Genomic DNA, 11874 nt, shown 5'->3' with positions numbered 1-11874 from the left:
TTGGTCGACGTTTCGGGCCTCAGCGTACCCTTTGTCAAGACAGAGAGACCATAAAGTTTGTCCAAAGCAGATACGGACTTGTGGCATTATATGAGCTATTAAATAGTTTTTTCATTTTTTTATGTTAAGAAGACTGGTGAGTGCTCTGCACCACCCGGCGAGAAACAGCCTACCACCCGGCACTTTGGAAGCCTGCAAGTGGGGACAGTATCTGGGAGCTGTATAAAAAGGACCATATTTTACAGACTTTGCAGTTTTTTCATAATCAGACAGCTGAGCCTCTAATAAGATGGATAATTAATATATAAAATGTTATTTCAAATCATTATAAGGTCAAGGTTTAAAACATTTTATTATTGCGAAGGCCTCATGCTGACTGTTGCTGGATGGGGTGCTACAATGCAGTGCGTTGTGGGAGATCACACAGAAAGTGCCTGATATGAGGAGCGATGCTGCATAACAGTGGGCCTGATTCAGAGCCGAACGCTCTGACCAGAGCACTCGCTCTGAATCAGGGCCCTCCTCCCTAAATATGGAGCGGCCTCTTGGACGCTCGCATAGCTGTGGGTTACCACCCACAGCTTATGCGAGCGTCCATGATGATGATCGCGCTGGTCAAGACCATCGCGACCATCAGGCTTGCGACGCGACCCTGCGGTAGGGTCTCGCTGCCGAAAACCCTGGAGTGATTTTGGCTCTATCAGAGCCAAAATCACTCCCACTGACATCACTAGTGATGTCAGTGGGGCCGGACCCAGACGGAAGGCGTTCCCATGGGAACGCCTCCATCTGGCAGCCACGCCCCCGGCACGCCCACCAAAGGGGGCGTGCTGTCAGTCACCATCGACAGCACGCCCCCTTTGGTGCGAGACCCCGAGCGACGTATTCCTCGTCGCTCGCCAGGTTTCGCGCATGCGCACGACGGAGCTCCCTCCGTCGTGCGCATGCGCATTCGGCCAACATCGACCCGCTTGCGAGCGTCATTCGCTCACGAGTGGGTCTGAATCTGGCCCAGTGCTCATGGTCACAACTAAAGTAAGGTGGAACATGGAGAGAGGCAAAGGGAGAGACATGGAGTTGGCAAAGGGAGAGACATGGAGGGGGCAATGGGTAAAACATGGACGGGGCAAAGGGAGAGAAATGGTGGGGCAATGGGTAAGACATGGAGGGGGCAAAGTGGAAGACATGGAGGAGGAAAATGGAGAGACATGGAGGGGAAAATAGAGCAACATGGAGGAGACGGAGGGGACAATGAGAGAGAGACGGAGGGGGCAAAGGACAAGAATAGCAGTTTTTCTTTTTTTTCAAATACTTATTACGTTATTTTGTCCTACTTAAAAAGTTTGACTGCTTGGTAGCTATTTTAGCTTAGGGGTGCAATGAAAAAATGATGGAGACCCTAAGGGTGCCTCGAACTGAGAAAGTTTGGGAAGCACTGGTCTAGTGTGTTGGCACCTTTAGAAGCTGAGTGGCTGGTTGTTTATCACTCTCCATTTTATCACTTTCCAGAGCGTAATACATCTTCCCATCTGTGTGTTACCGGGACAGATCAGAGGTTCCCGGAGAGTGTATAATAGTGAAGTGACCTGGCATATATCGGGTCACCTCACTCTGCTACAGCCCTCTGCCAGCTCGCTCTGCCCCCACCCTCGCTATATAATGAGGTTACCCGAGATATGCATGTGCCGGGTCACTGCTGAATGCCCGCTGCCCCCACAGCCGACTAGCTCTGCGCACCCCCCCAATCCAAGACCTGTAAGTAACCTGGCGCATATTCAGAAAGGACAGCAGGAGATGACAGGATCGAAGGAGCCCTAGTTTTCGGATCGCTTTGCTGGAAAGGTAAGTATGCATGAATTGCTACTTAACAAAGCTATATATCACATCGAACTGATGTGATATATGTAGTGAAAAGTAACAATTCTCTTTTCACATTGTTTATGAATAGATCCCTTAATCATGGCACATCTCAGCACTATTTTTGTTTCACCATTTATGTCCTATGTGTAGATGATATATTACTGGTATAATAAAAGTTATATACTGTGTAACCATACAATTTAATAAGAGTGCCCATCAATGAGAGTTCTTTCTTTCTTGCAGCTGATTTCAGGTATTGAATATATAATAATAAACTACAAAAATGTTTCTAAAGTGCTGTATAATGATGCATATATAAATGTTGGTAGCCAATGTGCTAGTGTAGTGAATGTAGCAGGAGCACACTGCACTTAATCGCTCTGTCAGCATTACATACGTACAGATGTACCTCATACATATGGTACATGAATTATGTACAACACAGCAGTACGGTGTGTGTAACCAGAAATGTATATAAAAGCACATTAGACAGATAAAGAATGGGGATGATGCTATATTTTGTAGTGCATCCAACTGCTTCTCCCCCCACACTGTCTGTAGCCTTCTCTGCACGTCTCCCCCCCAGCCCCCTCCTCCGACACAGCAGCAGAGCACTAACAGCTGTCTAACAAAACAAGGGAACTAGAGCTATCCCCACACTACAACCGAAGCTACAGACACCACAGCCTACAGATGCCAGCACAGGAGAGAGCTTGGCGGGAATAGGGCAGCATCCCCCCCAGTCTGTGTGGTGGCTGCTGCTGCTGGGCGAGGAGGAGAGTGATGCTGATGCTGCTGCACTTGCTATGCAGCTAATGATTAATTGCACTGCTCTGGGGCCTGTACTGCGCATGCTGCAGGTACACACAGCTCCTCCATCTTATGCTTCCTGCAAATGCAGCCAGAGCAGGACACACTCAGCCATTTAATAAATAAAGCAGCGGATCGTGGCGGGTTATTTATCTCTCCAGCAACGCAGCATCCGGGAAGGAGAGAGATATAGGTGCAGTTACTGACTGACGGTACAGATACTAGGGGGAGATGCACAGGAGCTACCAGCGGGCAGCAGCTCGGTGATTCCTCCATCATGCTGCACATCTGACGCTTTGCACCTGCTGTTACAACTAAAATGGATGTTTACTTGACTGTATGAAGAGAAGCCGTGACTGAGTAAGCCTGAGGGTGAGTGTCCCTGTTACCCCCCCTCCTGAGTGTCAGCGCCGGGACCTGGGTGTATTGATGTGTACGGGGGGTGTTATTGCAATATGACTCTGTAGGGTAACGCCTCTCTGTTATCAGATCATTAGGTTTGGGATAATTAGGGGGACTAGGCAGAGTAGCTGCAGGTTAAGCTGCCTAAAGGCTGCTGTTGTCGTCATGCTCATTGCACTCTAATAAAGTTTCCCGGATTTTACATGTGCCGCAAGGACTGCTGGGAGCTGTAGTTCCCTTTGCTTGGGTTGGCATCTTTGTATTTTGCACAGGGTCAAATGCTGTTTCACACTGTGTCAGGCACTATGCTGAATGGGAGATATGTAATCCCAGCGCTTGTGCATGTACTGTATAATGCATTGCCTGCTGGTGTTGCTGTGTATGTGTATTGCGCATGGGAACATGTTATTGAAAATGTCATAGTTCAAGAAGCTAAAGTCATGCCCCAGCTGAGGACGCACACACACATATATATATATATATATATATATATATATATATATACTCTTTCTTTATCACACATGACCTCCGTAAGTGGGGCTTCTCTATAATTTATGGCAGCAGAGATGCTATAAATAATTGAGAATGACTGGAAATCAATGTGATTTACTGAATTCAGTGAAAATGGAAAGGCCGGTTTAATGAGATTGCTGCAATACGGAGAATACTGTATTTTTAAATTCTGCTGCATTTGAGGTTCCTATGTAATTATCAATGAAATGAAGAAAATATAAGTGGCTGATATCTAGTTGTAAGCATGGATACTGTATGTTTTTTCTACCAGGGGCGGTATGCATGACAAATTGCATTTTGGATGCGATGCATCCCGCCACCCTTCGCATGCATGCCTGCTTTTGTTACGAAGAAAATCACAGAGTACAGCTCTTGGTAAGAGTCAGAGTCTATGACCCAGAAGTCCCTCTGGTGTCATTCTGTGCATGTGCAGCAAGACAAACTTTGGGGGGTATCTGGGAGGGATCCAATTGTATCCCTCTCTCAGCACTCTCCGAATAGAAGCCCATAGGCTTCTAAAGCATAACGCCATCAGAAGATGGCGTTACCCACCGCATCCAAGCCCCAGAATGCTTGGTGCATATGAGAACTGCGGTTTGGGATTTCAGCGCATTTCTCCTGTTGCTGCATCACGCCCCAAGGTTTTATGCTTCTAGCCAGAGTATGAATGCTATACAGTACACTGCCTTTCTCTGCTTGTTTAATCTAAGACTAAAATCAATGTCGGCTGCTGATCCACAAGGGCGTATGTGTGGGCCTTGGCAGGCCTGGATGCAGGGCCGGTGCTAGACTTCTAGGCACCCTAGGCAAAACTTCTGCATACGCCCCCCCCCCTCCCCTGTACTCATTTAGCCCCTCAGGTGAAAATGACTTTGCACAGGTGGAGTGGCAGATAAGTTTTGTGTTAAAAAAAAATATTTATATATACATATATATAATTATATATATATATATATTATATACACAGTCAGGTCCATAAATATTGGGACATTGACAGAATTTTCAGATTTTGGCCTCTATTCACCACCACAATGGTTTTGAAATGAAACAAACAAGATATGCTTTAACTGCAGACTTTCAGATTTAATTTGAGGGTAATTACATCCAAATCAGGTGAACGGTGTAGGAATTACAACGGTTTCAATATGTGTCTCCCACTTTTTAAGGGGCCAAAAGTAATGGGACTATCAACTCAAAAGCTATTTCATGGACAGGTGTAGGCTATTTCCTCGTTATTTCATTATCAATTAAGCAGGTAAAAGGTCTGGAGTTGATTCTAGGTGTGACATTTGCATTTGAAATCAGTTGATGTCGACTCTCAATATGAGATCCAAAGAGCTGTCACTATCAGTGAAGCAAGCCATCATTAGGCTGAAAAATCAAAACAAACCCATCTGAGAGATAGCAAAAACATTAGGTGTGGCCAAATCAACTGTTTGGAACATTCTTAAAAAGAAAGAACGCACTGGAGAGCTCAGCAACACCAAAAGACCCAGAAGACCACGGAAAACAACTGTGGTGGATGACAGAATAATTATTTCCCTGGTGAAGAAAAACCCCTTCACAACAGTTGGCCAAATCAAGAACACTCTCCAGGAGGTAGATGTATATGTGTCAAAGTCAACAATCAAGAGAAGACTTCACGAGTGAATATAGAGGGTTCACCACAAGATGTAAACCATTGGTGAGCCACAAAAACAGGAAGACCAGATTAGAGTTTGCCAAACAACATCTAAAAAAGCCATTACAGTTCTGGAACAACATCCTATGGACAGATGAGACAAAGATCAACTTGTACCAGAGTGATGGGAAGAGAAGAGTACGGAGAAGGAAAGGAACTGCTCATGATCCAAAACATACCACCTCATCAGTGAAGCATGGTGGTGGTAGTGTCATGGCGTGGGCATGTATGGCTGCCAATGGAACTGGTTCCCTTGTATTTATTGATGATGTGACTGCTGACAAAAGCAGCAGAATGAATTCTGAAGTGTTTCGGGCAATATTATATGCTCATATTCAGTCAAATGCTTCAGAACTCATTGGACGGCGCTTCACAGTGCAGATTGACAATGATCCGAAGCATACTGCAAAAGCATCCAAAGAGTTTTTTAAGGCTAAAAAGTGGAATGTTATGCAATGGCCAAGTCAATCCCCTGACCTGAATCCGATTGAGTATGCATTTCACTTGATGAAGACAAAACTGAAGGGAAAATGCCCCAAGAACAAGCAGGAACTGAAGACACTTGCAGTAGAGGCCTGGCAGAGCATCACCAGGGATGAAACACAGCGTCTGGTGATGTCTATGCGTTCCAGACTTCAGGCTGTAATTGCCTGCAAAGGATTTGCAACAAAGTATTAAAAAGTGAAAGTTAGATTTAGGATTGTTTAGTTTGTCCCATTACTTTTGGCCCCTTAAAAAGTGGGAGGCACATATAGAAACTGTTGTAATTCCTACACCGTTCACCTGATTTGGATGTAATTACCCTCAAATTAAATCTGAAAGTCTGCAGTTAAAGCACATCTTGTTTGTTTCATTTCAAAGCCATTGTGGTGGTGAATAGAGGCCAAAATATGAAAATTCTGTCAATGTCCCAATAATTATGGACCTGACTGTATATAAAACACAAAACTTATCCGCCACTCCACTTGTGCAAAGTAATATTCACCTGAGGGTCTAAATGAGTACGAAGAGGGGGGCGCAGGCAGAAGTATGTATATATATATACACACACACACACACACACACACATATATATATACACGCACATACAGAATATCTATATACACACACAGTATAAGGGGCGTAACTAGAACTTTTTGGGCCCCATAGCAACATTTTTAAGGCCCCCCCCCTAACTTAGGTCCTACACAATGCCCACAGTAGTAGTATCCCTAGAACACTAAATGCCCACTGTAGTGGTGCCCCTTATTCAGTGCCCTCTGTAGTGGTGCCCCTTACGCAGTGCCCCCAGTAGTAATAATGCCCCCTGTAGTAATGCCCTTAAAAGTAATGCCCCCTGTAGTAGTGCCCTCAGTAGTAATGCTCACTGCAGTGCCCCAGTAGTAATGCCTCTTGAAGTTCCACCAAGAGTAAGGGCCCCTGTAGTGCTCCCAATAGTGCCCCCAGTAGTAAGGGCCCCTGTAGTGCTCCCAATAGTGCCCCCAGTAGTAAGGCCGCTGTAGTGCCCCCATATGATGCCCCCAGTAGTAAGGCCGCTGTAGTGCCCCCATATGATGCCCCCAGTAGTAAGGTCCCTGTAATGCCCCCTGTAGTGCCCCCAGTAGTAAGCCCCCTCCCCCCCGCGCACACACATACACACAAAAAACCAACAACAATACTTACCGTAAACCCCGCTCCAGTGCCTGCTGCCGTCCGTCCCCGGCGCCCACTCTTCGGAACTATAGGAGTGAAGTCATGGCGTCACTCCCATAGTGCACTGCGGGACGCGGAAGCTGGAGCTCAGGAGTGAGCTCCGGCTGCCGCCGGTGCAGGGGGGGAGAGAGGAGAGAAGGAGCCGGGCGCCCGCTGGTTTTGTGTTACCTGCGGGCACCTGTGACATCATTTTAGTGTTGCAGGTGTGGCATTTTTCACTTCATCATCTGTTGAGAACTTCTTTGCTCGCAGTTGATTTTTCATGGTTGGGAATGCCCAGAACTCACAGGACACTAATCTGGGCTTTATGGAGGGTGTTCCAGTTCTGGAACAGTAGCAACATGTGGTCGGGCATTGTCTTGAAGCAAATAGCACTGTTTCTTCAGCAAATGTGGTCTTTTCTTCCTCATGGCTCCACGCAATTGGGTTTTCAGGACGTTTGCATAGTAGTCGCCATTAATGTCTGTCCACGTGGAACCCAGTGCTGTAGGATCATACTATGCACATCAAAGAGCAGCAAAAGCATGACTTTACACTCCAAAGAAATCACACAGTATTTTTTTGGGCGCAGGCGAATTCGCCTGTTTCCATACACTGGACTTCAGTTTGGATTCCGGATCATAATGACGAATCCACGATTCACAATTGACAAGCCATGTCCTGACGGACATTCAAACGGTGTTCTTGCACGATTCAACTCGTCCCCGCATCTGCTCTTCTGTGAGATTTCTGGGTACCCACCTGGCATACACACAATGCATTTTCAGTTCCTTCGTCACAATATGCTGAACCCGTTCGAATGAGATGCCAAGTGAAGCAAAAGTTCTCGAAAAGTTAACCTGTCATTTTGCAACATCTTTGCATCTTGTTGGCAATGTTATCATCTGTAACCACGGTGGATGGTCTCCCAGAAGGCGCATCGTCAGTCACTCGCGTATTACCCTCTTTGAAGTGCTTCCACTACCGAAATACTGCAGCATAGCTAATTATTTCTCCACCGTATGCTTGCAGTAATATTTCATGAGTTTCATTTCCGGTTTTTCCAAGTTTAACACAAAATTCAATTACATGTCTGACGTTATCTCACAGATACTTCTTCCTCATCCGCCATGACGAAACGTACAATGAAGATTAAGGCAGTCCAACCGCAGGTTCAGATACATCGATGTATGAGCTTCACGATAACCAGCATAGCGTTGCCACGTCTAACTATGGGATAGAAAAACAGAGGCAGTCTCATTACTTTCCAATCAGCCCTCATATTTACACTTGGCCGCTTCCAGTGCTGAATTTTGGAGAGCTCTTCAAGACTTCCTCGAGAGTAGACCAGTCTCCCTGCCCATTTCTCCAGTGGGGTTTGATTGCGCAATTCATGGTGTTTTGCATCATCTTGGCCTCTCTGCCCTATGGCACAAATAACGGCTTTGAGCAGCAGGACCAAGATGCACCTGCAGGGGTGTTCTAGTCATTTTGTCAAGTGTATTCAAGGAGTGTGTGCTCTAAAAGACAAAAATTGTTACTTTTACCATTACAAAATTTATCAACAACGTAGAAATTACTAATTTAGACCTTTGCAACAAGAAAATTATACACACGGTATGATTTGACAAACGATCCAATCTCATTTGCGATTTCCCTAGAAGTCTCCCCGGCAGCTCCAGTGCATGATGTGCAGCAGAAGTCCATTTGCATATTAATTTTGGGCAGCACAGACGGTGTAATGGTTAGCATTACTGCCTCTCAGCACTGAGGTCGTGGGTTCAATTCCCACCACAGCCCTAACTGTGCAGAGTTTGTATATTCTCCCTGTGCTTACGTGGGTTTCCTTCGGGTACTACGGTTTCCTCCCACACTCCAAAAATTGGCTCCCAGCAAATATTAACCCTAGTGTGTGAGCGTGTGTTAGGGAATATAGATTGTAAGCTCCACTGGGGCAGGGTTCCGTGATACATGCATCTGTTTTTAAAAAAAATAAATGCAGATGCACGGACGGGATCAGTGAGATCCGTCTGTGCTGCTGTGTTAAAAAAATTTATACCTGTGTAAAATGTAAAAAAAAATGTATTGCCCCCCTCCCTAAAAGACCAACCAGCCCTGGGCTTTGGAGACCCATTGCTGGTTGTGCTAAACACGGGACAAACGATGTAGGGGGTCCCCTGTATTAAGCACAACCAGCACCAGTCTATTCAGAACCAGTCCTAGTTGCCAAAGTACAGGGGACAATAGACGTAGGGGTCCCCTGTATTTAGCGCAACCAGGACTGGGCTCTGAGCCGGTCCTGGTTCTGGAAATAGAGGGGAAAAAATGCATTGGATTTGCCAGTAAATTCCAGAACCAGCACACATTTTCACAAGGGGGGGAAAAGCCTTTCACCCGGTCCCCCAGCCAAAGCATTACCCCTGACCACTAGTCAGCCCTGGCTGGGGAGCCCCCCAATAAAGGGGTCCCCTCTACAGGGCACCCCATGCCTAGGATGATAGCCCGAGGCTATCCCCGGCACCCCTGGAGCGGTGGATGATATGTAAAGTGTGGTGCAATTGATAGTAGTAAAAATATTATCTTTTGCTGTGGAATTACAGACCCAGCAAGCCTCCCCTGCATGATCGTACTTGGAGAACCACATCGCGCCGTCTTTTATTTAATTTTTTAATTTATATAACTAGGAAACAAGTCAGTGGGGGGTATGCAGAGCTCAAATAGACTGGTTTTAGTCACGTAAATCAACTAAACCCTTCTAAAGTCTTGCTTAGTGCTCCCAAACAGAAATTTGGGCCCGTATTCAATTTGAAGCGTTAAGTCCGGATCCGCGTTAAGTTTCCGCCGATGATTCATTATCGTCTGTTTTGGTTTTACCCCGTATTCAATTTGAAAGACTTTCCGCCTAGGCAGAAAGTCAATGCAATGTAAAAGGCGGTAAAGTATCGCCTATGAATGGCAGGCGGAAAAAAGTGCAGAATTGGGGTTTTGAGGTGCAATGTTGCGGGGACCCCCATGCAGCCTTCAGACAGTCCCCCAAAGGTAATCTGTGTCAAAAAATTAAAAAAAAAACTAAAGGACACCCCAAAATTTACTTTGAAAAAGGGGGTGAAAAAAATAAATGTTGGGGTACAAACTTAAAAATTAGCGAACTTGAATCTGGGGGTGTCCCCAAGTATGCCCCAAGTGTTTTTTTGATTGGAGGTGCTTGTAGCAGGTGGATTTTTCACGATTTTATCAACTTCACTTTTTCAACTTTAAATATGCTGACCCCCAGTATGCATGCTACTATACATTTTGTTTCATCTTGTAACTTTAGGAAAGTACCTTTTACCTTTATTTCATAGGAAAAAATCTTATTTAATAGTATACTACATATTTTGATAAATATATAATGTTCTTATCTGATTGATATCCTTTCAGAAAATGGTTTCCTCTTATTGATGTGATGGTATACTTTAGGATTTGAGGTTGTAGAATTGGCAATACCCAAATTGATCTTAGTATTTCTGTAATTAGTAATAGTAATTAGTATAGTTAATAGTGATAATACATAATGTACCTAAAATACTGCTCAATATTTGCTTATTTAATAATAATAAAAAAGTTGATCGAAGTCTCACTTTAGGAGGGAATAAAATTGTTCTCTGTGCGACCATTCTTAATGTGCATCTGACAGAACAGTTCAATTGCTGCTTAAATCTGGCACGCACCGCCCTAAGGTGGCAAGCAGAAATGTCAGTAAAGTCGGCCGTTTGGACGCCCAAACGGCACGTTTCGCATTGCACTCTTTAGTTTAAACAGGTTTAGCCGCGCAAAGCTTTTGGGCACGACAAGCGTGATAATTAATGGGCGCACATAACAATTGAATTGCTCCATCGGTTGGCCGTGAATTATTGCTGCCCAGAAAAAAACAATTGATTTCTCCCCATGGTATTCTTTTGTGCTGATGTGGATGGAGCCCTGAATTGCTACATATACAAAAGATAGAAGATTAGAGCTAAAAATTGTCTCAACATACAGTCCGTTCAAATTAGAAACCGTCTTCTGATACTCAAGTAATGCTTCTTAAGATGTCTTCTCAGGTATAATAGAATAAGGACATAAGCAGAGAGAAAAATATTATGTAATACTGCTATATATCTTCACCATATGAGCACAAACAGACGATTTAGCTGTCTTCTTCAGCAGTATATCCAAAAGAAAGTCCTTCCCCAATAGACCAGTGCAGGCTCTAGAAATTCAGATGTTAACATACTGCTTACATAAACACAGCTAGAAGACAGCATATAAAGGTTTATTTGTCCACACGTCAGAGGACTCACGTCGATAATGCTTTAAAAATTAGGATTATCTCTGTACCAGATAAAGATGTACACGGTCACATGGCAGTCTTTAGGCAGGACAGATGGAACCCAGGTATTCCTAACACTCGGCTGAAATGGACAGATAAAAGTACCCTAAGACTTGGAAATAATGCCAGTTTGTGGGTATATTATTTTATTAGTGCTTGCTGGTACAGGTTGAGTTTCCCATATCCAAATATTCCAAAATACGGGATATTTTTAGCATGACTAAGATAGGGACACCTTTGCTTTTTGATGGTTCAATGTACACATACTTTCTTTTAGGCACAAAAGTATTACAAATATTGTATAAAATTACCTTCAGGCTGTGTGTATAAGGTGTATATGAAACATAAAAGAATTTCATGTATATACACAAACTTTGAGCCACAAAATTATGAAAATATTGCATAAAATGACCTGCAGGCTGTGTGTATAAGGTGTGTATAAAACATAAATGCATTCTGTGTTTAGATTTGGGTCCCATTCTCAAGATATCTCATTATGATATGCACATATTCCAAAATACGGAATATTCCAATATCCAAAATACCCCTGGTCTCAAGCATTTTGGAAATGAGAGACTCAACCTGT

General features: G+C 44.3%; 1 protein-coding gene across 1 annotated transcript in view; it reads left to right on the top strand.

Moving 5' to 3' along the window:
* The first annotated feature begins 2464 nt into the window (after nucleotides 1–2464).
* Nucleotides 2465–11874, top strand: part of GLRB (glycine receptor beta) — a 118397-nt gene continuing 108987 nt past the window's right edge. The window contains exon 1 of the mRNA XM_088475314.1: nucleotides 2465–3042. The gene's annotated coding sequence lies outside the window, so the exon portion shown is untranslated. The remainder of the gene's footprint in view (nucleotides 3043–11874) is intronic.

This window comes from Taudactylus pleione, unplaced genomic scaffold, assembly GCF_031769625.1.
Source record: "Taudactylus pleione unplaced genomic scaffold, aTauple2 ptg000170l, whole genome shotgun sequence".
Lineage (NCBI taxonomy): Eukaryota > Metazoa > Chordata > Amphibia > Anura > Myobatrachidae > Taudactylus > Taudactylus pleione.
The sequence above is the reverse complement of the archived record's forward strand: the minus strand, read 5'-3'. Positions and strand labels throughout refer to the sequence as shown.